Source organism: Lissotriton helveticus, chromosome 9 (genome assembly GCF_964261635.1).
Source record: "Lissotriton helveticus chromosome 9, aLisHel1.1, whole genome shotgun sequence".
Classification (NCBI taxonomy): domain Eukaryota; kingdom Metazoa; phylum Chordata; class Amphibia; order Caudata; family Salamandridae; genus Lissotriton; species Lissotriton helveticus.
In genome coordinates this window covers 432,111,599-432,138,896 of record NC_136070.1, presented here as the reverse complement: position 1 = coordinate 432,138,896, position 27,298 = coordinate 432,111,599, and positions in this window count along the sequence as shown.

The following is a 27,298-nucleotide window of genomic DNA, read 5'->3' as shown; positions in this document are numbered from 1 at the left end:
GCGCCACATAGCCTACATTTTGTCCCACAGTTCCTTCTCAACCATGGTTGTAAATGTGGTATGGCTGGTAAGATCCCTAGCCTATGTTTTAAAAAGGCTTCTTTTGTTTTCCTGCAGTACCCCAGTCCAAAATACACTTGTAACCCAGGTGATTTGTATGTACACAGAGTCATCCAAGCGTGACGCGGGTTGGAAAAAGTAGCTTTGTCCTCTAAATTCGAGAGTCTCTTTTCTTATCTACTATGCGTTTGAATTGCGCATGCGGTAGTGGGGTTTCCCATAGTTCTTTCAGTCCTGTAACAATCAAGGACTCCTCCAAGTATTTTTTTGCCGGCATATTGGAACAGCTGGACAGATCTTGCCAGAGCTGATGGTTTAGTGTATTCTCTGGTGAGTTCTTTATTTTGTGCCAGCACTTAATATATGATCCTCTCCTTGCAAGCATTTGGCTGATTAGTCCACATTCTAACCGGATCTGGGCTTGTGAGGTATAAGATGGCAAATTTAAGAGAAGTCTGTATGCTTTTGAGATGATTGTGTCCAGCAGTTTCGCGTCTGTGCCTCTTAATGCCTCGCTGCCATGCTGCTTGGGCAACGCGGAGCAATGGTAGAAGAGGGGGGCCGGTCAGCTTAGTTTTTAGCTGTTTGAGTGTTGTCGCAATCAGCATACCTTTTCTCTTTGTGGCCTCAAGATGATTTGAGAAGCGACCTCTTTTGTCAACTAAGATTCCAAGGTATTTATATTTATATATATGTTCCAAGGACCCAAGTGAGTGGCTTTTTATTCCCAGTTATTGACAGTACTTTGGTTTTGTCAATATTTACTTCAAGTAAATTATCTTCGGCGTATCCATGCAGCGTGTTGATAAGATTCTGCAGTCCTACTTTGGTATGACTAACCAGGACCACATCGTCTGCGTAGGATATGCTGGGCAGGGCTTTACCCCCCAGTCGGGGTGCGTGCGAATTGCAGGCTTCAAGGGCAGGTGGCAGGTCGGCTGTAAATAAATTAAAAAGGGTAGGCACTAAGACGCACCCTTGCTTAAGGCCTTTTGTGGTCAAAATACGCCTAGAAAGGTGCCTGCCATTCCCAAGCTTTACCTGAACCCACGTGTTAGAGTGCAATTTGATCAAGAGATTTAACAGAGGGGCAGGGATCCCCCAGGAGGCTAGTTTTCTCCAAAGGTTGGCTCGATTGACATTGTCAAAAGCCGCCTTGAAGTCCACAAAGCAAAAGTGAAGAGTTTGTTTAGTCAGTTTTGCTTTGTCAATAAGCAACGATAGTGCCAGGAGGTTTGTTGCAGTTCCCGTGTCTCTACAAAATCCAGTTAGACTAGATCAAATTATGTTGCACTTAGTTGCCCATTCGCACAGCTGAATCAATAAGAGCCCTGCAAAGTATTTTGCCTCAATGTCCAGAAGGGCTATCAGACGATAGTTCTTTGGTAACGTTCTGTCCCCCGCCTTATATATCGGTGAGATAACTGAACTCTTCCATGATGCAGGAAGACACCCAGAGTGACTGACAGACATGAAAAGGGGAATGTGGATAACATGTCCAGATGTCTGGCATGGGGAGTACATGATCACTGCAGGTGCTAGGTCCTTATTAGCTATGTGTTCCTAACTCATGTTTTTGCTTGCGCTGCTCCCTTGAGAACAGCGTCTCCCCAGAGCACTCGCGTTTGATTTCAATAAAGTTTCAATGCTTGTAACCAAAGTTCATTGCGTTTTTATTCATATTTTTGTTTTCTTTTTTACACATGATATTTCTCTTCTATGCCATTGTAACCCATTTGGCCCTCTATGCCATTGTAACCCATTTGGCCCAATGCATTTCGGGCACTAGCCCTTCCTCAGGGGCCATGTAATTCCTGTAAGGTAAACAAGTACAGTTTCAATTCACTGTCACATCTATTTAAACACATATATATACATCAGGTTCAGCTTACGCATTTCATTGGCATGCAATTTGAGAGAGGTCACGTATTCCAAATTTCATATATAAACTGTATAGAACAATGAGTCTTGTCATATTGAGTGTACACATTGTACCAAACCGCAAAATTATACCAAACCAAATTATTTTACCAAACCATAAAATTGTATAACTGTATTGCCTCTGAACCGTGTTCCTAAGCGGTGTTCTTGTGAACGTTAAAAAATGTTTGTATATAAAGTAAAAAGCTCTGACCTTGTCTGACGAGTGGGCTTTTAGTTGACGGTTAACGTGCGTGAAAACGGGTCTGCGCGAAAGTAAAAAACGTTGTCAAACAATTGTAACGGGATGTTCAATGCTTAACGCTCACGCTGATTAACTAAAATTGTTTGGCCCGAAAACGGGACTTACCACGAAAAAGTTCAGTTGCGCGTTCTGTGCTCCTCGTTTACCGGCGTTGAACACAATCAGAAGTCCCGCGTGTTAAATGGACGTTCTGAAGTCACGTGGGTCGTAAAATTGTGTAACGGCGTGTGATAGGTCCAGGTTGTCTGCTATGTGTGTCGGGGATTTTGTTAGGTCGTGTCAGTGTCACGTGTGTAAACACTGTCATCCGAAGGTAGTGCGACTGAAAAAGAATGTTTAAAGTGTATTGCACTTAATAACAATGCGAAACCTTGTGAAATTTACAACGAGTAAACCATTATATTGGCAGTGACTTATCAAAACGTTTTTCAAAACGAAAATTGTGTAAAATACAGTAAATATGTTACATTTAAATGTATAAGGATTGCTGATGATAAGACTCTACAAAAAGTCTATAAATGGCAACTAAATTCCAAACGTTCATTAAGCCCTCTCGGGGCGGTGGATGATAGTCTATTAATCCAGTACAGTTCTCTTTTTAAGAGGTATTGTTCATTGTCTCTTCCTGGTAATATCGGTACAATTTCCAAAATGCAGTATTTCAGTTGACTGAGATTGTGTTGATGGTCATTAAAATGTGTCGCTACCGTGGATTTTGCAGATTTCAATCTGATGTTGGAACGATGTTCTGTTAGGCGGGTTTTTATCTTTCTGGATGTCTTACCCACATAGGGGAGCCCACATGGGCATTTGAGCATATAAACCAAGTTAGTACTGTCACATGTACCATTCACTTTTAATTTGATTTTTGCGCCACTTGATGGGTGATTTATTTCATTGCCTTTAATGATTGAATTGCAGTTGCCGCAATTGTGACAAGCCAATGTACCCCTGTATTAAAAAAGCACTTGCCATTCTTATATGAAGAACAAAAAGTGCACATGATGAAGAAATTTAAAGATCGAGGATACCCAGAAGCTGCATTGGAACTCGCTGTAGACAGAATATCTTCGATGAACAGACAGAAGCTACTTACTCCGTCGACTAAAAGGGAAGAGCAGAGATCCGTATTCATTTCAAAATTCTCTACAAGGAGTCAGAACATCAAGAAAACCATTTTAAAGCACTGGCAACTACTGGCCCTTGAAGATGATTTCAAAGGAATCTTCACCTCGAATCCAAGATTCGCATATGAAAGGACCAGAAACCTCAAAGAACTTCTAAAATCCAAACCTACGGTTTTACCAACAACATACAGGGGTACATTGGCTTGTCACAATTGCGGCAACTGCAATTCAATCATTAAAGGCAATGAAATAAATCACCCATCAAGTGGCGCAAAAATCAAATTAAAAGTGAATGGTACATGTGACAGTACTAACTTGGTTTATATGCTCAAATGCCCATGTGGGCTCCCCTATGTGGGTAAGACATCCAGAAAGATAAAAACCCGCCTAACAGAACATCGTTCCAACATCAGATTGAAATCTGCAAAATCCACGGTAGCGACACATTTTAATGACCATCAACACAATCTCAGTCAACTGAAATACTGCATTTTGGAAATTGTACCGATATTACCAGGAAGAGACAATGAACAATACCTCTTAAAAAGAGAACTGTACTGGATTAATAGACTATCATCCACCGCCCCGAGAGGGCTTAATGAACGTTTGGAATTTAGTTGCCATTTATAGACTTTTTGTAGAGTCTTATCATCAGCAATCGTTATACATTTAAATGTAACATATTTACTGTATTTTACACAATTTTCGTTTTGAAAAACGTTTTGATAAGTCACTGCCAATATAATGGTTTACTCATTGTAAATTTCACAAGGTTTCGCATTGTTATTAAGTGCAATACACTTTAAACATTCTTTTTCAGTCGCACTACCTTCGGATGACAGTGTTTACACACGTGACACTGACACGACCTAACAAAATCCCCGACACACATAGCAGACAACCTGGACCTATCACACGCCGTTACACAATTTTACGACCCACGTGACTTCAGAACGTCCATTTAACACGCGGGACTTCTGATTGTGTTCAACGCCGGTAAACGAGGAGCACAGAACGCGCAACTGAACTTTTTCGTGGTAAGTCCCGTTTTCGGGCCAAACAATTTTAGTTAATCAGCGTGAGCGTTAAGCATTGAACATCCCGTTACAATTGTTTGAAAACGTTTTTTACTTTCGCGCAGACCCGTTTTCACGCACGTTAACCGTCAACTAAAAGCCCACTCGTCAGACAAGGTCAGAGCTTTTTACTTTATATACAAACATTTTTTAACGTTCACAAGAACACCGCTTAGGAACACGGTTCAGAGGCAATACAGTTATACAATTTTATGGTTTGGTAAAATAATTTGGTTTGGTATAATTTTGCGGTTTGGTACAATGTGTACACTCAATATGACAAGACTCATTGTTCTATACAGTTTATATATGAAATTTGGAATACGTGACCTCTCTCAAATTGCATGCCAATGAAATGCGTAAGCTGAACCTGATGTATATATATGTGTTTAAATAGATGTGACAGTGAATTGAAACTGTACTTGTTTACCTTACAGGAATGACATGGCCCCTGAGGAAGGGCTAGTGCCCGAAATGCATTGGGCCAAATGGGTTACAATGGCATAGAGGGCCAAATGGGTTACAATGGCATAGAAGAGAAATATCATGTGTAAAAAAGAAAACAAAAATCTGAATAAAAACGCAATGAACTTTGGTTACAAGCATTGAAACTTTATTGAAATCAAACGCGAGTGCTCTGGGGAGACGCTGTTCTCAAGGGAGCAGCGCAAGCAAAAGCATTTGTATATCAATCCTGGTACAGGGGTTCCACCCCACGGGCACCACCCACCGATAAAGATATTTTGGAGTAAAACTTTGAACAAAGAGTGCGTATCCCAAATACCGCTTTGGCTTCCTAACTCATGTGCCATCTGACTTTTTATGGTGTTTTAGGAGTACGTGTATCCCCTCCGCTCATGTGTCCTTTATTGGAGCAATTTCCCTTGACTCTTATAATGTTGCTGCGCCTATCTGTGCGATTGATCAAGAGTTTCCTGCCCCGGCGCTTGTCTGCCAGCCACGCACCCTCCCACCTGTGACCTATCAATCACCAATCACGAGCCTTGGTCTCATGGCCTGCTTGATTTCATATTTGTAAGTCGAGGTTGATGCGGAGTTCACTCCGGGCGATTCTGTTAATAAGGGTGAGGTTTCATTTTCATTGATGAATGCATCGATTTCCATATTAACAACATCCACTTCATCACCATTCGTGGGTGGAAGAGACAGATCACTTGAGCCGGGCATGGGACAAAGGGGAAATCCCAGAGAAGAAAAATATCAAAGATATAACAATTATTGAGTAGGGTCTTTCTGAGTGCATCAAAATACAGCGCAAAATGCACAGATCGAATACATCCACTGGAAAATTATCAATAAATTATACATATCTCCCTACAGAAATTTCAACGTAAGCACTCGCTGACAAGTACCTGCCCCATATATGCTAGAATAAAAACAGTTAGAAAAAAACATGGGCTAAAAATCCGTTCTGCTTGCGAGATTTGCGGATTTTCGGCAATTTCGCGATCCACGAATCTCGCGAAATTACGGAAAATTCGCAAATTCGCTCGCGGGCGGATTAAAGTACTCCAGTTGAGTAGAGGTATCGCACAAAACAATGGCGTCTTTTTGGATAAATATGAAGGGCAGGGTTCATTTCTGGCATGATGCTCCTGTCACAAAAAAAAATTATCAGCCCAAAAACAATCGTGAGCTTTGTCGAGGCTGGGCAGGTGTGCTTTCTCCCCATACCGTGTGTGGGCGGGGCCAAACGGGGGTGGCTTCTATGCGAGTTCACACGCCTCTTGTGTGTATAAAAGGTCAGAGACCGATCAGAGCAGAGCAGCAGACAAGGAGAAATAAGCTCCTGGTCACAGGAACTGCAAAGGGATTCCGCTCGTGAAAGTGAAAGTGAAAGATGCAAAGGGCCCCCAAGTTCTGTGGAGCGCATTGGTGCTAAGAACAATATTGCCCCCATGGAGCCACATAGGGCCCTTAAAATAAGGTGTCCCAAGCCCCTAATGGGGGCTCTAAAATCAATGGGGGCCCCGTCTAAAGCAATTATGCCCCGAGGGCGAGCCCTGGCGCTAAAAATCAACTTGCCACCATAGAGCCACACGGGGCTCTGCGAATAATCACACTAGGGTCATGCGGGCTCTTAAGCAAAAGATGCCCCACGTTGGAGCGGCTGGCTGTGCGAACGGGGCCGCTCTGACCGGGTGCCTCTGCCCCCCCTCCTCCTCCCAGCCGTCCTGCACTCACCGGCTCTCTGGGTGGGGGCCTCTGGGCTTCTCCCTCGCTGGGGAGACTCCGGCGGCGGTCTCTGTTCTTCACCCGTGTTGGGGGGCAGGCACCGGCAGTGTGCCTCGCGCCCCCTCTGCCTTCGAACTACACTCGGGGGCGCCTGCGGGGCTCTCCTTCTGCCATGGGAGCCCCACACAGGCAGGCAGGTGCCCTACTCCTTCGGGCAGCTTCTCTTCTGTTCGGGACAGGCCCGGGGCTTCATTGGGCGGCGAGCGGGACTTCCTTCCAGCAAGCGGAAGTCCCGCCCTGCTCCAGGCATCGTGCTGCCTGACTTACGGTTTCGCCGCGGCTGCGACTTCATCTCGGGGCACAACGAGGGGTAGGCTCCCTCTATCATTTAAAAATGTGCAGCTTGGTGGCACCCGCCATAATTTAAATAGGACTCCGCACAAAGTCGCGGGGTGGGCACCCGCGCCGATCAATGATTAAAAACACGGACATAATGCAGGGTGGGCACCTGCAAGTAATCAACAACAGCGGGGGAATCCCTACATCGGGATCCCCCTCGAAAATGAGTGCAGCACCACGCTGCAGGCCGACAAGAGAGGCTCTTGGCAAAATAAGAGCAGCGCTCTGCAGGGAAAGCTCAGCAAACCACTCTCAGGGTGCCTAAAGTAGGATAGGGTCGCTACATATAAAACTGAAGCAAAAGTCCTTTCAAAGGCCTGGAAATGATTGGCAAAGCAGAAGGGTCCAAAGAAGAAGTCCTGCAGGCAGCCAGGGACAGGGCAGGGCCCAGGGAGGCAAGTCTTCCCCTGGGCCCCAGCAGCCGCACGCCCCTGGTAGATTCCAGTTAAAAACAAGAACCTTTTCATGGGGTCACAGCCCCTTTTTTATACACAGATATCCTTTGTTGTCAAAGGTGCAGGCAAGGGGCGAGCCTGATGCAACTGGTTCTTGAGCACTGTGTTTTGCCCAGCCCCTCCTCCTATTCACAGGATGGGTCAGGGACATCGGACACACCACAGGGGGTGGAGCCAGCATTGTGTAGGGAAGGCACAGCCTTATTCTGGTCCCAGGGCACTCCTCCCTTCCACCAACATGCATATCTCTCCATTCACCATCGGGGCAGACCCATCCTGACTCCTGGAGCCAGGCACACCAGCCAGATCCAGCCAATCACAAGCCAGACAGTCAATTCACATTTACTGCACAGACATGCCAACTTCTTGAAGTAAACTAAAAAGCAACTACGGGTGGGCTCTAATCAGCAAGGCTGAGCCAAATTATCAAAGAACAAAAATAGGATGCCAGTGCTGATATGAATAATTTAAACAAACAATGTGCTAACCAGAACCTGAACAGAAAATTCAAGAACGGGAATTACTACTCAATAGCTTTTTATTTCAATATTTTAGGAAAAGTAGATTTCTGTTTTTTCAAATAATCAAAAAAAGCCTATTCACAAAGAAAGGACAAGTACAATTAGAAAAAACTAAATATTTGTCTTCAAACATTCGCTATTACACCCATATCACAGGCATTCAACAAACTTTCACACCATTCAGAAAAAGGACTATAGAAACATATATTGTGATCTTAAAAAATATATATACATTTGCAAATTTACTTCACAAAAGAACAAAAAGCCACATCCTGCGGACACAGTGCTACAATAGTAAACAAAACGACTTTTTTCAAATGTACATTCGTCACAAATGATTTTTTTTTTAAAACTTTCAGAGATTCTTCGTAATGTACAGACGGGATGGAAAAATTAATTAGATGACCAAGCCGTTTTCGCAGGTATGGTGTGGCAAGGAGCCTACGCGTTTCGAATCCCAATTGTTTTCATAGGATTCTCTTCAGGGCCTCGAGTAGTATCTAAACAGGGCACAACCAAGGGTTTAAACACAAAAAATATAAATTAATAACTCAAACATACTAAGTGACAACCAAAACAGAAAATAAGCAGATCAGGATTTGCCTTTTAGTCATATTTTGTTTTTTAGACCAACTCTCAAGAAACCTAACCAGGCTACCCAACCCACACACTCCGTGGCTTACCAATAGGTGAAATACGCCAAGATGGTGGAGGAGGATCGTGAATTGGAAGCAGGGAAACCGTTTCTACAAGGTGAAATAAACATGTCTCAATTGGGTATGTTCAGAGGAACGAGTGTGAACTAGGAGCCCCCAATGTGTTGGTAATACTTGCCTTTGTCGGCTGTAGTGTTATTTGCAATATTCGAGTTCAGGACCAGGACGGCGTGATGGATGCGGTCAAGATGCAGCTATCTGTTAATTTCAAAGAGGGAAAATATGATGGTTTTGGTTTGAGCATGCCTTTGTTGAGATTCAAAAGACATGACTGGACACGAGAGTTGCAGCTAAGGGACACGCTAACTGGTGTTAATTGCCGAGCTTTCACTGCCGGTCTTTGGCAGGGGAGTTAACATTCAAACTGTTTTAGTTACCATCGAGCCCAAACCGGGCTGCATGCATTTCCTTACCTAAAGTCGGATTCCGGCCGCTACTAGCAGTCAGGCGGGAACCAGACCGCCGGCGCTTTTTGTTCCGTTTGTATCACGGCAGGTTGAATTAAAAGCCGGACTTGCGCCACCCTTTGGAGTCCTGCAACGGGATATCGGGGTGTTTAAAAAGGAATGAGGAGGGCTACACGGTGGAAGCCGTGGCCATGTTATGCATTTTGATTCGAATGCTCACCATAATATATATAGATTTCCGGCTTGCTGGCTCAATTTAGACTGTTGGCGGCACTGTGGCGATTACTAGATACAATTACAAAAAGAAACACTTTTTAGCGTGTATACTATTATTAAAATATCGGCATGAATTGTGTTCAGCTGTCTCGCAGTACTTACTTTGGTATCAAGTAAGAAGACGTGAATCCGCTCGCGTTTCAGTCAGCACTACCTCTGGGGACATGCGCATAGCATGCCGAGGCAAGATACTGTCGGGTTTTAAAGGGGCATGAAAGCAAACCGGCCGCCTACTCCTTAAAGGAATACCACACATTAGTTGGTAGTACCGTTTCTTGATGGAATTCAGCACCCGCAGGGGCTGAAGTCTTTCACTTATTTATTCGAGGATCAACCTCCGTGAGCGAAACCACCAGATTTCAAAGGTCAAAGCTTTTATTGAACACATGCTAACACGAAGTGAAAGCTCTTTTAAAGTCGATTAATATTTCATATCAGCACTGGCATCCTATTTTTGTTCTTTGAACTTCTTGAAGTGGCACTTCCACATTAGACACAGTAAATCCACGCACATCATCGCGCAGCATTTAATCTCACGAGTTCGCACATACCAAACTCGACCCTGCACTCCCCACACATCAGGAGTAATTAAAAGTGTCTCACATAATACAAGGATTAGTAACTAAACTATGTGAATGTGTGCATCACTGCCTCTGTTGTTGTATAACATGCTGCATCAGTTGGCCACTAACTACATGAGTGTGTATGTTAGTTATTGATTAGTTGGGTGAGTATTTGTATGGGACACAAAGTTTGTGTGTGGTTGGATGGGGTGTGTGTAACTATATGCATAGATGTGTAAATGGTTGATTGACTAGGTGTATAGATTTAATAGTGCATGTGGAAACAGTTGTTTGGGTGACTGAGTATATTTATTTGTGTGTTGGTGAGCAAATATATGTTTTAGTTGTACATATTCAACAAAGTAAATAAATAAAAGGTATTGTATGTGAGAGTTGGTGTATATAAATAAGTATATGTATGACACATTGACATTCCTGCCTTCTCTGAACAGTTAGCTTGCTGCCCCATCCACCTCCTCCCTATCCTCTGTTGTCCGAATCCATGGACTAGCCTCCTCCCTCCTGCCATGTATGGGCTGATGTTCTGTCACTGCCCTCCATTTAGCATGCTGTAACATTCCACTCCTCCTGCCCTCCATTGCCCAATTCTATGCCCCATCATTGACCTTCTGCTTAGCCTCTGTGCTTAGCTTGCTGCCCCTATTCTCCTTCCCCCTGCCCTCTGATGTCTGTGTGCATGCCCCTGTCCCATCCTTTTGGCCCACCATGTTCCATGGACCGGTAACTCCTATCTACTCTGAGTGCTCTGTTGAGCTGCCACTCCCCTCCCACCTGCCTAGCATTGTCAGATGACTGTAACCTGTCCGTGCCACCTCCACCCTGCCTGTCCACATTCCATGCCCTATCCCCTTCCTCCTGTCCTCCATGGTCCATTTTACTGCCACAGCCTTCGGCCCTCCCTGGTCTATTGTGCTGCAACTGCTCCTCCTGCCTGCCCTGTGTGGTCTGTTGTGAGGCCCCTTCCCCTGAACTCTCTTGTCTGTGCCCAGGTCCTGACCCTCCCTTCTATCCTCCATGGTTCTTTGTGCATGCCCCTGCACCCTCCTTCTTGCCCATCATAGCCATTGTACTGCCACGAAACCTCCCGCTTGCCATGCATGGACTTCTGTGCAGCCACTGCCCCTCCCACATTCCCTGTGTAGTCAGCTAGCTGCCCCTGACCCCCTCCCACCTTCCCTCCATGGTCTGTGTGCATGCCATTATAGTCTCACTGTTGCTCTCCATGGTGTGTCTTGCTTCTAGTGCCCATCCTGCCTGACCTCCATGGTCATCTTGCTGCTCCTGCCCTGCCCCCTTGCACCCAGCCCTCTGTTTCCATGGGCAGACCCCTATTCCCTCCCTCCTGGCTTGTCTGTTCCATTGTAATGCCCCTGATCCATCCCTCCTGCCCTTTATGGTCCGTTATGCTGCAGCTTTCTCTTCTGTCTGTCCATTATGGTCAGCTAGCTACCATTGCCTCTTTCCCCTCTGTTCTCTGTTGTCCATGTGCACGGTCCTGTCCCCTCCCTATTGCTTTCTATGGATTGTTGTGCGGCACTCCCGTCCCGCATGCCCTGTGTTGTGTATTGTGCTACTGCAAACCCTGATGCCTGCCCTGTAGAGTCAGTTTGGCGCACCTCTCCATGTCCCTCCTGTCCTCTGTTATCCGAGTCCATGTCCCTACCCCAATTCCTCCTGTCTTCCATGATCCAATGTACCATACTTGCTAACATTTTGAAAGAGTGAGATTTTGAAAAAAAACTGGGGTATTGATTTTCCCCTTTGACTTGCATTGAAAAAGAGGAGATTGTAGACAGGAGACACGTCAAATAAAACCCGTTTGGGCTTAAAACCATTGGACGTTTCCTGGCTGAATCGGGTGTGTTGGAAGTATGGATTTACTACCACTGCCTCTTACTTCTACCCACAATGGTCTATTATATTGCCACAGCCTCTCCTGTATTGTTGGTTTGTTGCCCCTGCCCCCTTTCCACTGCGCTCCATAATATGTTGTGCTGCCACTGCCCTTCCTGCCTGCCCAGTGTGGTCAAATTGTTGCTTCTGCACCCTCCTACCTGCCTACAATTTTCAGAGTCCGTGTCCCTGGCCTCTGCCTCTCAACAGTATCCTAATGAACAACTAGTTTGCTAACATTCTATATTTATTACAAAAGTGTGGAACACCTGACGTCATCTTGATGTAATTAAAACTGTAATATCTAGGGCATTTCCTTTGGAAATTACATACATGAGATGGTCTTATTTGAATCAAAATTATGCTTAGTGCTCTAAAAAACTAAAATGAGGACATATTTTCTGAGTTTTCAAACAGCGTCAACGCACTTTTTTAACTATTTGTTATCTTTATGTTTTTTTATCCAGTTGACCACTTGATTAAATATTGCACTTAGGGGAGATGATGTGCTGTTACTTCCAGAGCTGCAGACTTTGCAACTGGGGAACCAGGTTGGAGTTTCTGCTGCAGCATGACATTCTATGATTCTGGTCAAATCACTTAGGGCCAGATGTAGGTAATTCATATTTACCGACTCTTAAATACCGAATTTTACCGATTCGGTATTTAAGAGTCGGTAAATATGAAGGGGGGAGATGTACGTATTTCAGATTCTGTAAATACCGAATTGTTAAGATTCGGTATTTACCGAATCTGAAAATACCGAATCGGTATTGACCATTAATTCCTATGGGCCTTGAAGCCCATAGGAATCAATGGGCAATACCGATTCTGTAATTACAGAATCGGTAAATACCGAATTTTGCAAGGGTGCAGGGGGTGTCACTTTGACACCCTCTGGCACCTCAAAAATAGGCATGTGCGCCATGTGGCACACAGACATGCCCTAAGGGCATGTCTGTCTGTCACATGGCTAGGTGTGCATGCACACATGTCCATGCACACCTGAATTCGGTATTTTAACACCCAATTGGATTGGGTGTTAAAATACCGAATCTGAAAGGCCTGCGGCACTCAAAGATGTGCTACCTACATGTGCTTTTACAGTCTCGGTATTTTTACAGAGTCTGTATTTACCGATTCGGTAATTTTACCGAATCTGTAAATACAGATTCGGTGAAATACCGATTCTGTAAAGCATGCTCCTACATCTCAAAATCCAATTACCGGTCGGTAACGGCCGAATTCGGCGTTACCGACCGGTAATTGGCCACCTACATCTGGCCCTAAATCTCCCCATGACTACAACCGAAATGAATTTGTTCTTGTGTGATGTAACCAATGCTCATGTAAAGCACTCCAATACCTGACAAGTCTGCACTATAAAAAACTGCAAAAACACAAAAAATAAAAAGTGTTTTGCACACTTCTGTCACTGGGCTACATCTGGGTGATATTTGTGCTACATTTGGGCTCTTTTGTCTTTGGTGGCCATCTTGGGAGATTTATTTGTTATGAAGTATCTTAATTTCCTCATTTACTGGAGTCTCCTCAGTAGGAAATGCTTTCAGTTTTTCACTTTGATTCCATCAAGAAGGTATTCAGATATGTCACACATTTGCCCAGCAATAATATATTCTGTTTACAGGACAGGTTATAGTGTATAAGTCCACGGGCCGGCTCTCATAGTTACTTCAGTGCAGAGGGGAAAGACATAATTATATAAATATTTAAAACATGTAACAATGAATATTCTGTATGAAAGTGCATGGTGCAAAAAAGTAACCCATTTAAATGTATCCCTAGTACAAAAGGTATGTATTGAAGTGCATTATTAATAAACTTCTGTAACACAATACTGTCTTCTATTTGCAACACGATATAAAGTAACACATGCATAAGTGCAAAGGGCAATAAGTGCAAAAATGCAATTATAGGGAGCAGTATATACAATATTAGAGCATTATCGATTTTCTTTCTGTCCTACATTTCAACAAATATTGTGCAACATAGAAACAGATGTAAGGGCTCACGAGAGAATAAATTAAATTCATTGCATCTGCTGTTAAACAAATATTATGCTTTAAAAGAATAGGTTTCAGATAAAATTTCCTTATTGATACATAAAATTTACAAAATAGCAGGAAATGGCAAGAACTCTGCATAGATATATTGTCACAGGGTCATTTCATAGTGGAACCTACCCCTATTACAGGGAACGACACAAGATGGTGGACAATGCCCAACCTTAAGCGTATTAAGACGAATCGATGTGACGGTCTGGTCACATCTGCCAAATATGCTTGGAACCCACTTTTAAGTTCGAGTTGTCTGTAAAAGACAGAAGTCTTTTGGGTCCTAATCATCTTAATTCGTTCTTTCCTCTTGTATGACAATAAAGTTCCTTTTATATCTTTCTTAGAAAAAGGTATTACAAAATCAGAATCCTTGTCAATTTTAAAACCAAACAATTTCTTATACCAATGAATTATATAACTTAGCCATGGAATGCGTGAACAATGATCTAGTTTGAGGCAGTCTCTAATAATAGACTGTGTAAACTCTGTTTCGCTCTTATTCCAAATAGAGCGCCACAAAAGTAGGGGACGTAAGGCTGCCAAGTCAGATATATAATTGAGGCCAGTTTCTTGATGAATAAGATCACTGGAAGCTGAGGCAGGAGCACACAGCAACCGTTTAAGAAAACAGTTTTCTTCCCTTTGAATTTGGGCCGTAGTTGAATATCCCCAAACTCCAGCTCCATACAGAGATGAGGAAACGCATCTTGCGTTATATATGGCAACCATGTCCTTGATTCTACGATCTCCCAATTTTGTGGCAAGGCGAAAAATTCCGTTAGTATTCCTAATCCATTTATATGTAATGTTATCTTGTTCACCCACCCATTTGCCATTACCTTCAAAAGTAATGCCCAAGTAACAGAAGGTACAAACATTCTGTATTGCGGTGCCATCCAATAAGAAAGGCCTTGATGACTAAATTTTCTTCCCGCATATCATGGTATATGTCTTTGCTTTATTTATTAAAAGTTTCCTGCCCTTGATAAAAATATTAAATTCATCAATAAGTTTTTGAAGGCCTATCGGGGTACGGGAAATTAAAACGGCATCGTCGGCATAAAGTAATACCGATACGACAGCGCCACTGATTTTAGGTGCATCTGCATGGACATTATTTAAAACTGTGGCTATTTGATTAATGAAGAGGGAAAATAAAAAGGGGGCAAGTACGCACCCCTGCCTAATGCCTCTTCGAACAGCAAAAAAAGGAGGTCCACTCTCCAGTTGGCCCATAGCGTATACTACATGATAGTTTCTCGTAAACCCGGGCCAAGAAAAACACTATTTCCCTTGGGGCCCCGGATTCCAACAATACAGACCAAAGGAGAGAGTGGTCCACCAAATCGAATGCGCTGCTCAAATCAGCAAAACATAAAAACAAATTACCCTCTTTAGCCACTGTATATTTGTTAATGAGAAGGTCCAAATTTATGCACTGTTCCACAGTTCCTAGTCCTTTCCTAAATCCATATTGGACCGGGGTTAGGATTTTAAAATCTTTGGCCCAGATTTCTAATCTTTTTAAGAGGACCCTGCTCAACCCTTTTATAGAAGAGTCGAGTAGCAGGCTTCGGAACGCGAGCCCTTTTTGTATAATGGCACAATTAGTGATTGGGCCCACGATTTTGGAAAATTCCCCATGACTGCAGTGTTAAAAATCCTTGTTAAGATGGGTGCCCATAGATCTACTAAATCCTTATATAGGTCAATTGGGACCCCATCTGGGCCCGGGGCCTTCCCCCCTTTGCTATTTAAGAGCCCTTCCTCTACCTCGTCAACCTGAATCAATAAAGGGATGATAGCCCATGAAAAAACATCAGTTAAAAGAGAACTTAAACATAACCTATCCGAGTTAAAAGTATTAGAAAAATGTTCAATCCATTCGGCGCAGTTCACGTGAGAAGTCAGTTCGGGTACACATTTGTCCTTTAGGAACGGACTATTGACAGTTTCCCAAAAGAGTTTACTATTGTTTGTGTCAGCAGCCATACTTAATTTTTCCCAGGCGGCTGATCTCAACTCTTTTTTGTGTATCTGCACAGCTTACTTATATTCAACTCGAAGTTCATTGACTAACAGTATGTTACGCGGCTTGATCCCCAGTGCCAATTTTAATTTATGTAGGGCCCGGGTACAGTTGGAGTCAAACCATCTTGTAACAACCTGTTTCCTACCCTTAGTATCCCTTGTTAAAACATTTTTAATTGTGTTATTTATATCAGAGAAGGTGGTTAATAGAATTTCAGGGGTAACCTCTTCACTCAAACAGTAATCAATGGCTTCCCTGCCTCTAAGGACCATTTCTTTTTGAATCTTAGGGGGGTCTACCCCGCCCCATTTTATTCTCATCCCGTTAGACCTAACAGGAATAATATCTACAATTTTTTCGATGGTATTAATTAGTTTATTCCCCCAATCCAATAATACCATGGAAATACTATTGTGGTCGCTAACCACCTGTTCTGATACCCAAAGGTCGGAGTAGGAACTGTCATTCGAGAGTAAAATATGATCTATGTTGCTATTGGTTCCCTCAAGAAGGCATTCAAATGTGTCACACATTTGCCATACATTCTGAATGTTAGCACTCTAGTTGCTCATTAGATCACTGTAGTAAAGCTACTGCTCGCCAGGGAAGTGCCATCATTTTTCTTTCTGCAGCACTAATCATACTTTCTATGGCAAAAGGAACCCCCTCATTTTGTTCCTTTTTAAATTAAATGTTTTAAGAGTTACCACTTTACTCCAATCAAGATGGATTCAGGTGTGCTATACTTTTGCATTAAGTAAGGCTGTTAGCACTCTAGTTGTTCTTTAGGACACTCTGCGAAGCTGCAGTAGAATACAAAGGAATCAACTGACAGTCTCTGCCCCTGTTGGATGTACATGTTTTACTGAGAATGTCAGACTTCATTCTCACATGACTGAGAAAGATAATTTACAGAAAATATGCTCTCAGTTTAGGTTATAGTTCACCTTCCAAACCTCTGTGGGAAGAGCATGAGAAAATAGTTTTCTCTCAAACACGATTCATGATATCCCAGCAGAAGGCTTTTTCACATGGTAAAATCACCTTAGAACACACCACAGTTCCTAAAATGAGTATGGTACCATCAACAAATGATTTATAATGTAACTAAAGTCCTAAAACCTTCTATTAACTGCAATGCTTTTTAATGAAGTGCTATCACGTATATTGGTCCTAAGATGGTTGCCAACACTTCTTGGATGAAGTGCTGACAGCCAATCAGATCTCACGATGAGATGGGTTGTTAGGCTCCGCCCATATATATATATATATATATATATATATATATATATATATATATATATATATATATATATATATATATATATATATATATATATTTCCTTTAATATCTAAAAAACTACTGAACAGATTTACACCATTTAACAAAAAGGCACGAGTCTGAACCAAGAACTACCTCTTTGCCAAATTTGGTGTAATTCCGTTGAGCAGTTCGGGCTGTAGCTGCGACTAAATGTTCCTATGGGGAAATTGCATGGGGAAAACACGTTTTGGGACCCCCCTATTTCTCTGCCCCGCTTGACGAATCACCCCCAAACTTTTAGGATAGGAGCGGACCGAAAGGCCTCAAGAGTTTTGAAAATTTCACGAAGAGTTGTCAGCAGGTTGCCTGTAATAGAGGAGCCCACAAACAGGTACGTTTCTGCCACATCTTTAATTGGAAGCAAAAGTAGAGAAGACGCTCAGCGGCAGCAAATGTCTCCAGCCTGACGCGTTTTGTGTAAGTCACTTTTTCAAAGGCAATGGACTTATGATGCAGAGGCACAACAATTATACCGGAACTGCTCTGACGACTTTCCTCCCGCCCCAGTGGGCGTGGCCACCCAGTGGCCTGATGGTATCCGTAGTGCCAGTTCCTACTCCAGCGAGTTGCGTGCCACTGAAGAACCGGGTTTTCTTAGAACCCAGCGGTGCCAGGGACACACCCGAAGTCTTCGGATTCTCCTGTCTTGGAATACAGAGACACGGAATACTTCTGGATGGCGTCAAAGATCAAATTTATTAGCTGCAGCTAGTAACAGTAAACCAAGCAATACAACACGGTGTACAACTCAGGAAACTGCTCAATTTCATAGAGCAAGACATCACCTTTTATACACCATATTCTCATTACAAATTTACACCCACTGCGCAAAATTCTGACCAATAGGACACATTTTCTAACTGAGTATCACATTAACAAAAACCTAATTTACAGTAACCCAACCCAAAAGTTAATTATTAGGACTATCCCAAATTCAATTTCCACAAGCCGTACAAACCCATAATTGAAAGCACTATCCATGTAATGAAAAGTCGTAAGGAAAGAAAAAATTCAGATGTTGAGTAGGATAAGATATGTGCAAGAAACTAAAAGTTAACGATATCCTGAACATTGATTGGCAATTTTAGACAACGATCAGCCAGAGAAATTGGCTTGGTGAAAGGGTCAGTTTCAGGTGACGGGGTCAGCGTCTTTGCAATTCACTCACAAGTCAGAAAAGGGCCTGTTAATGCATACATGAACAATGAGGCCCATGCAACTTTGTTCGTTCGGTTACCTCCACGGCCTACGTGAGGGCAACACAAAAATGGCGTTACGAACAACTCAAACAAAATGGAGCCTGGTTCGAAATCACGGAACCTCAGACCCTCCTTTTGCCATTACATAGGCATTGACCTAAACTCACGTCAATCTGAATCTAGGTCTATATCTATTCTCAGCAGGTCATCAAGGTGTTGCTGTAACATCATCTTATTATCCTTCGCTTCTCTCGTGACGGGTCTTCTCACACAGATTGTAGCACAAAGACTACAAATGGCGGGACCACACTGGATGCATAAGCAACACGGGAAAAGGATTGCTAAAGCCATACCAAGAAACATCAGAATCTTCCATCCCCATTTGGACAGCAGTTCCCAAAACCATTCTATCAATGACCAGTTCCCTTCGTCTACATGTATAGACTCAGCGGACTTATGTAACCTCAAGATGGCTTGGTACACTGTTGGGGCGTTATCTGGAATGAAAACACAGCAACTAGACCCGATCAATTTACATACCCCACCTCTATCTGCAAGTATAATATCTAAAACAAAGCGGTTCTGTAATGTCATAAGGCGATCCGCTTGAAGCTCAGCTGTAATATTGCTAAGGGCACCTGCAGTCTTATTTATAGTGGCCTCGACCACTCTCGTAAGCTGACGAATATTTCTACTATTAGCCATAGGACCCCAAAAGGGCAGAAAACCCTTAAAGAAGTCCCCAACTTCTTGTGCGACAGTATCTTTCGCATCGATAACACCTCTACCATATCTTGTCTTATGGTAATTGAAAGCAGCTGTGTACGTAGGGGGAAGCAAAAATGCCACATAACATGTGCCTGAAAAATCAGGAGGCAACCATGTATATGCTCTGTCGTGACAAACAAAATACGTGCCTTTAGCTGGCACGAACGGTGGAGATTTCTGGGATGTATAGACATATGTGTGAACACACACACTCTTACCAAGCTGAGCTCTCGGATTCTGACCATTACCTTGCAGACAAAAATGACCTCGGTGGGGTACAATCCAAATAGGAGGAGACCTTTTCTGTCTCTCCTTTTCTGTCAGACTAATGCTATATCTCGTCTTGTTCCAACCAACATATGCTCGTACCTCATCTTTAGGGACAGCATTATACGCATCAATATCTCTGATCATATCTACTATTCCCTGTATCAAGGCATTATTACTCGCATTATCTTTGACGGAACGTACAGGAGATGCTTCATTCGCATAGATAAACATTGCTTGGTGTGCCCATACTGATTACTGACCCATTAGGCGAAAAAGGCAAAACCAAATATGGCATTCCCTATCTATCATATGTGGCCTAAGACCACAAACCCAGCAATTCGTGGTATTTACGACTAACTGATGCTGATGCAACATCTGTATAAACGAATTGTTCACAAATTCTGATCTTCGTGTCTGTTCATGTTCAGGCAACGTATGAAACTCATGTGGAAAAACAGTAGGAAAAGAAAGAAGAGGTTGGGATGTAGATGCAAGCGTCTGTTGTGAAACATAGATAATCCAACCCACACAAGCTAACGTAATATTCAAAAGCATTAGAAAACACAATATTAAAAAACATTTGCTACGAACCAATGTACACATTTTCACGTTAAAATCTATTCTCTTAATACCCTTATCGGACTCAAAAGACTCCATCCTCTAACATGCTGCTCACGGTTATTACCTTCTTCACTTAAGTTTGCGTCAAGATCGTACTAACGACCATTAACCGCAGACCTTATGTCAATACGCGGCTCACCCCTTAAGGCTGTACCGCGACCCTGCAGCTGAGTCCGGATGGTGACTCGAAAAAGAAAAAAAGTAAAAAAGTCTCTTGATCTGACAAGGTGTAATTCACTACATAAAAAAAATTCAGATTTTATTTGTCCATGAGAACAGTCTTTCTTGGTCTCAAATTGTAGCGTTCTTTACCAAGCACAGTTGGGTCTTTAAAAAGGAGCTCCGGATTCGTCGTGTCGAGCTTCAGATGTGGAGGCAGAACATCATCATCCTCGCGTTCTGACCGAGTTCATGTCAAATGAGCATCACTAAAAGGCACAAATCTAGGAAGTCTTGCACATTCAACATCGGCTATACCATCCCTCACCCACTTATCATACGGTAAGGGCAAAGGGACCTTGTTGCAATGGGTAGCATGTACCCAGTTTTTTTTACCAGCTACTCTAACAGAAGTTCTAGTTACTAAGAGAACCAAATAGGGACCGGTCCATCGCGGCTCCAAATTCTTAGTTCGCTGGAAGTTTTTCGTTAGCACGAATTGTCCAGGTTGAATCGTATGGCCTGGATCTGCAGTAGCTGTCGGCAAACTGTCATAGACCTGTTGGTGGAGAACACGTAATTTAGAAGTCAAGTCATGTAAGTAATCCACCAACATAGGGTACTCAATATTGCCCTATTCCTTGGGACGAGGCACACCCCAAACATTCGCTGGACGACCAAAAACTATTTCGTATGGGCTAAGTCCCACACGAGAATGCACTGTCGTCCTTGTTGACAAAAGAGCCAACGGCAAGGCATCTGGCCATGTAAGACCAGTGCTCGCTTGTATCTTAGCTAGCTTCAGCTTCAAGGTGCCATTATAGCACTCAACAATTCCATCAGACTGGGGGTGATTCGCAGCATGAAATTTCTGATTAATACCCAAACCAACACACACTTTCTTCATGATTTGACCCACGAATTCACTCCCATTGTCGCTCCATACAATTCTCGGCAAACCATACCTAGGGAAGTACTCTTTAAGCAAAACCTTGGCTGTAGACAAGGCAGTATTATCCTTTAGGTGGTAGGCCTCTATCCATCTGGAAAAGGCACAAACAACCACAATGACATACTTCAAGTTGTTGCATCTCTCCATGTGAATATGATCTAGCTGTATCACTTCAAACGGATAAGTTGGGGGAGCAAAATGACCAGCTGGAGTTGGGGTTCCCTTGCCAGGATTATTCATCAAGCAAATCATACAATGCTTCACCAAATTCTCAGCACATTTAGGAATTCCAGCATTCTGCCATACTGGAGCCAACAACTTGCATATCCCTTTCGAACTGATATGAGCCATGCCATGAGCCATAGTAACCACAGGGAGCACAAACGCATCAGGCAACAACCATCGCTGGTGTTCTGACAACTCAACCCAACAACCTGTCGAATCCAACATACCCGTACTTTCTCTCCACATGCTAACTTCTTTCTCAGTAGCTTCAGCCTGAATCATCTTCACACTTTCTATTGTGTCTTCACACATTCCACCAGCCATAACCCAATTAGCAGGGCCCGCAACATACATTCAACTCGTCATGTCTTTCGCCGTTTCCTTCGCAACTTCATCCGCAAAAGCATTCTCTCGACCTACATCATCCACAACTTTCTTATGCGCACTACACTTCACAAATGCAATCTGCTTTGGGAGAGTAAGTGATTCCAAAAGTTCATTCACCAACTGCCCATGCTGAATTTTCGTTCCATAGGAAGTAAGAAATGCTCTCTCTCTCCACAAATGTCCGAAACTATGGGCAACACCAAACGCAAACTGGCTATCAGTGTAAACATTCACTCGCTTTCCCTCTGACAACACACATGCTCTAGTCAGTGCAATCAACTCTGCTGCTTGCGCAGAATTCTGTGCTATACGTGCTGTTTCAACGACTGTATGTAAAGTTGTGACGGCATATGCCGCAGTCGTTTCACCATTCGGAAGCTTGAAACACGAACCATCTACCCATAGGGTACCATCAACATTCGTAAGAGGAGTATCTTTCAAATCAACTCTAGCCTTTGTTTCCTCCTCTGTCCGGAGAACACAATCATGCTGTTCCTGAACATCTGTCTCTACAGAAATCGGTAACAACGTAGCTGGATTCAACACATTGCACCTTTTGATGTGCACATGGCTAGCCAAAAGTGTCAACTCATAACCTGACAAATGCGCACTAGTAAGGTGCTGTGTCTTGGTCCTATTCAATAAGGTATCCACTGCATGTGGGACCATCACAATCAATGTATTATCCAATACCAAACTAGCAGACTGTCGGATAGAAACAGCCGCTGCCGCTGTAGCTCTCAGACAACTCAGCAACGCTTTAGCAACCGGATCTAACGTAGCTGAAAAATACGTACATGGACGCTGCTTGTCTCCAAATGGTTGCGTCAACACTGACAATGCACAACCTTCTCTCTCGTGCACATACAATGTGAAAGGCTTACTATAGTCTGGAGTACCCAACACAGGAGCCGAACACAATGCATCACGTAATTCAGAAAAACTTTTCTGACAATCATCAGACCAAGGGAGAGGGTACGGAGTATCTTTAAGAGTCAATGCCAACAAAGGTTTTGCTAGCAAGGAAAAGTTAGGGATCCACTGCCTACAATACGAGGTGATACCCAAAGAGGCACGCACTTCTCTCTGTGTGGATGGTACACTCATTTTGGCAATCGCTTGAATTCGTTCTGGGGTCAACCTTCTTCCCTCCTTCGACAAGAGATGACCTAAGTAGGTTACTTCTTGTCGGCAGTACTGTAACTTTGAAGGTGACACTTTATGATGAAGGTCAGACAAATGTCGTAACAAAGAAAGAGTAGCTTCTTTACAAATCTCTTCATCATCAGCAGCAACCTGCAGATCATCAACATACTCGATAAGAGTAGCACCAGTAGGCAACACAAAACTATCAAGCTGAGTTTTCAATGCCTGACTATAGATGGAGGGACTTTCACAATAACCTTGGGGAGCTCTCTTAAACCGGAAGCTTCGGCCTCCTAAAGAGAAGCCAAAAATATCTCTACTCTCCTCGGCAATCGGAGTACTGAAGAAAGCATTCTTCAAGTCGATAACAGAAAACCAGGCTGCCGAAGCAGGAATCAGAGTCAACAAAGCAGTGATATCAGGAACAACAGGAAACTGTGGCACCACAATCTTATTCACTTCTCGAAGGTCGATCACAAACCGATACACATGTGGCTGAGAAGCATCAGTACGCTTAAGGACAGGCAGAACAGGACTGTTACACAAGTTACCTCTTGTTTCTTCAATTACACCCTTCTCAACTAAATCATAAATAATTGCTAAAAGAGCTCTCTCGCCATCACTAGATATTTTATATTGCGGAATACGAGGTAGCCTAGCATTTGACTTAAGGGTAACAACATAGGGTGGAATCTGCAAAAGACCAACATCATTGGGACCTGTAGCCCAAAGTGTATCAGGAAGAGAATGCAATTCCAGTGGAAAACAATCTTTAGACAAATACATCGGGGAAATCACTTTTTTACCCATCGTAAGATGTACTCCCGAAGGAGAGCAATGTAATGTTGCATGCAGTCTTTTCAGCAAGTCCAAAGCCAACAGATTCTCACCACAACCAGTTGTCAAAATAAGAGGAGCTTCCAATTCACAAGGACCAATAGAAAGGGGCAAAGGACTAGAAACCGGGTTACAAACTGGGGCGCCAGAAAATCCTACTGAAACGTTGGTCAAGCCAGACAAAGGTGCGCCAGGAAGTTTAGAGTGCATAATAGAACTCTTCGTCGCACCAGTATCCAAAAGAAAAGGTTCTGCCACATCTAATGTAATCACTTCAACATAAGGTCCACTCTGGTCTACTGGAACTGGCACTACTCCCTCTCTTTGCCCATGGCTGTCCTAACTATCATTATAACCAGCACTCTCACTCTCGACATAATAATCATCAACATAGTACTGTGCAGACCGACCACTCAGAACATTCTGTCTGTCAAAATAATTCGCAGAAATTTGAAGGGAAGAGGAACGCTCATTCTGGGGTAACACACCACGTCCCCTACCCCTAGGAGCTTGCTGGAAACCACCACGACCTCTCTGACCAGATACACCATTCGCACGCTGTAACAGAACCGGACAACTATGCTTAAAGTGACCTTCTTCTCTGCAATAAGCACACTGATTAGGACCAGGAAAGAATCGCGGAGCATAAGGCTCAGGCTTCTGTGACAATCTCTGAAACTGTGGAGGTTGCTGAAACTGAGGCTGATTCTGACGAGGCGGATAAGCTTGCTGCAAAAGAACTTTCGTCTTTAGATCTTTAGTTTTCTTCTCTGCTTTATCCTTCTCATCTCTATCCCTATTCTCATAATATTGTGCAGTAGCTAATATCTGGGCTGACGAAGAAACAGCCCATGAACTCTCAGAATCCTTTAACTTATTAGAATGTTTGGGAAGCAAATTAAAGACAAATTTGTCCACAAACAACCTTTGACCACCTGCCGTACTCATGTCCTGACCACTATGATCAATAAACGTTTCTTCAAACCTCGTGAAGAAATCAGACACACTCTCGTCTTTCTTTTGTTTGCATGCTGCTAACTTGTCCCAATTCACTCGCAAAGGTGGCATCATAGTTTTCATTAAATTAATAAACCTACCAGGTAATTCTGCAACTAAGGGCTCAGGTTTAGCACCTCCTACATGCCGACCATCTGCAGCAACAATATTAGCTCACGTATATCCTAATTCTTGCGCATGATTCTCATGACGGATCTTCGCCCACAAAGGTTGAGGAACTACATTACCCATCAACATGTCTATATCAGCTAAAATCATAATACACGCATCAACTGTCTGGGACAACTCCTTGTAATAACCAGCAGGATTCTTACGGGGGTTGGAATTGGAATTGGAATTGGAAGGTTCTTATATAGCGCATGGCTACTCGGGAGCATCCCAGCGCTTAAAGAAAGATGGAAGTTGATGCAGAGACTAGGAGAAAGAGAAGGATGGTTTATGGCCTGGGAAACAATGATGTTTTTAGTTGTTTTCGGAACATCAGAAGGCTGGGTTCTAGACGGAGTGATAATGGTAGGGCGTTCCATAGTTTTGCTGCATTTCGGGAGAAAAGGCGGTCCCCAGACCGGGCTTTATTGGTCCTGGGCGTTATGAGGAGGTTTTGATGGTTGGACCGAAGGTGCCTGGTTGGAATGTATGGTTTGATCATATCCTTCAAAATGAGGGGGCCGTTCCCCTGAAGTGTTTTGTGGACCAGACAGAGGGTCTTGAAATGGATTCGCTCCTTTATGGGGAGCCAATGTAAGGCCCTTAATGCAGGGGCTGCGGTGATACGACGGCTGGTTCCGGTGAGTAGCCTTGCTGCAGAGTTTTGAGCTATCTGCAGTTGGCGGATCACTGAGGCGGGGGCTCCTAGGTAGAGAGCATTCCCATAGTCCAGCCTAGAAAGAATGAGGGACTGGACTATGGTTTTCTTCGCAGTTTCCGGCAACTGGGGGAGAATTTTCCGGATTGTTTTTATTAGACCGAAGCACGTAGCCACTGTCTTTTTCGCCTGAGTTTTAAAGGAGAGCTCCGTGTCAAGCCAGAACCCTAGGCTTTTTATCTCCGCTTTGGGGGTGGGCCCGGGTCCCATACAGGGAGGCCACATGGAGGGGGTGTCAAATGAGGCCTTTCTTCCGAGCAACATCAGCTCGGTCTTTCCTCCATTCAGTTTTAATTGGGAGGCATCCATCCATCCTGCGACTTCAACCAGGCAGCTACAGAGATTGTTTTGAGGGGGGTCTGCCTGGGTGAGTGAGACTACCAGCTGGGTATCGTCAGCGTAGCTCACCAATTGGATTCCGAAAGGGGCTACTACCTCTGCCAAGGGTGCCATGTACACATTAAACAGTGTGGGGCTGAGGGAAGAACCCTGTGGCACCCCACACTGCAATGGTATTGGGAGGGAGCAGTTGGTGTCTGAGAAGACTTTAAAGAATCTGTTACTGAGAAAAGATTCAAGCCATGCGAGAGCTTTGCCTGTAACTCCAATTCTCTCTAGGCGGGCGAGTAGGACACGGTGATTAACCGTGTCGAAGGCGGCGCTGAGGTCCAGGAGGATAATGGCCGCACTGCCACCTGCGTCCAGAATCCTCCTGGATACCTCAACCACCCTCAGCAAGGCTGTCTCCGTTCCCTGTCCCTTTCGGAAGCCTGTTTGTGTAGGATGGAGCAGGTTTTGAGACTCCAAGTATGATGCCAGTTGTTTGTTGACCCACTTTTCGGCCAGCTTGCTAATGCCGGGGAGAAGGGAAATGGGGCGGTAATTAGAGAAATCTTCAGGGTTGAGGTTTTTTTTTTTTAACAAGGCCTTTACCATGGCTAGTTTCCAATCTTGAGGGACTATCCCAGAGTCCAAGGAGATGTTAACAAGATCAATGATGTTTCTACTGACATAGGGAAGGACCAGTTTCAAGATGGACATAGGAGCGGGATCAAGAGGGGAGCCACTCTTTATGGAGTTGAAAAGGGAGGGGAAAAGTTCGTCACTGAGGGGGTGAAAAAATGCTAAACGGGGTGAGGTGGGATTAGTATCGTCCCTCGATGGAGGGTTGGGCTCTACTTCTGAGGGTGGGGGGAGGGAAAGTAGAATTGTTTCAATTTTCGTGGCAAAGAAATTTGCTAAATCATTACAACGAGCACCGGATTCTTCCGGGGAGAAGTCGGATGTAGGGGGGTCAGGGGCCTTGATCAACGTTTTTACAATTTGAAACATTTCTCTCGGAGCATTGGCAGATTTCTCAACTTTTTCGGCGTAAAAGGTGGATTTGGCTTCGTTGAGTGCCCTCTTGTATTTCTTGATAGTGAGTTTGTACTTGATTTTTTTCTCCTCATTGAAAAGTTTCCGCCATTGTCTTTCTTCTCGTTTACACTCCTGTTTAAGGAGTCTCAGCTCTGGATTGAACC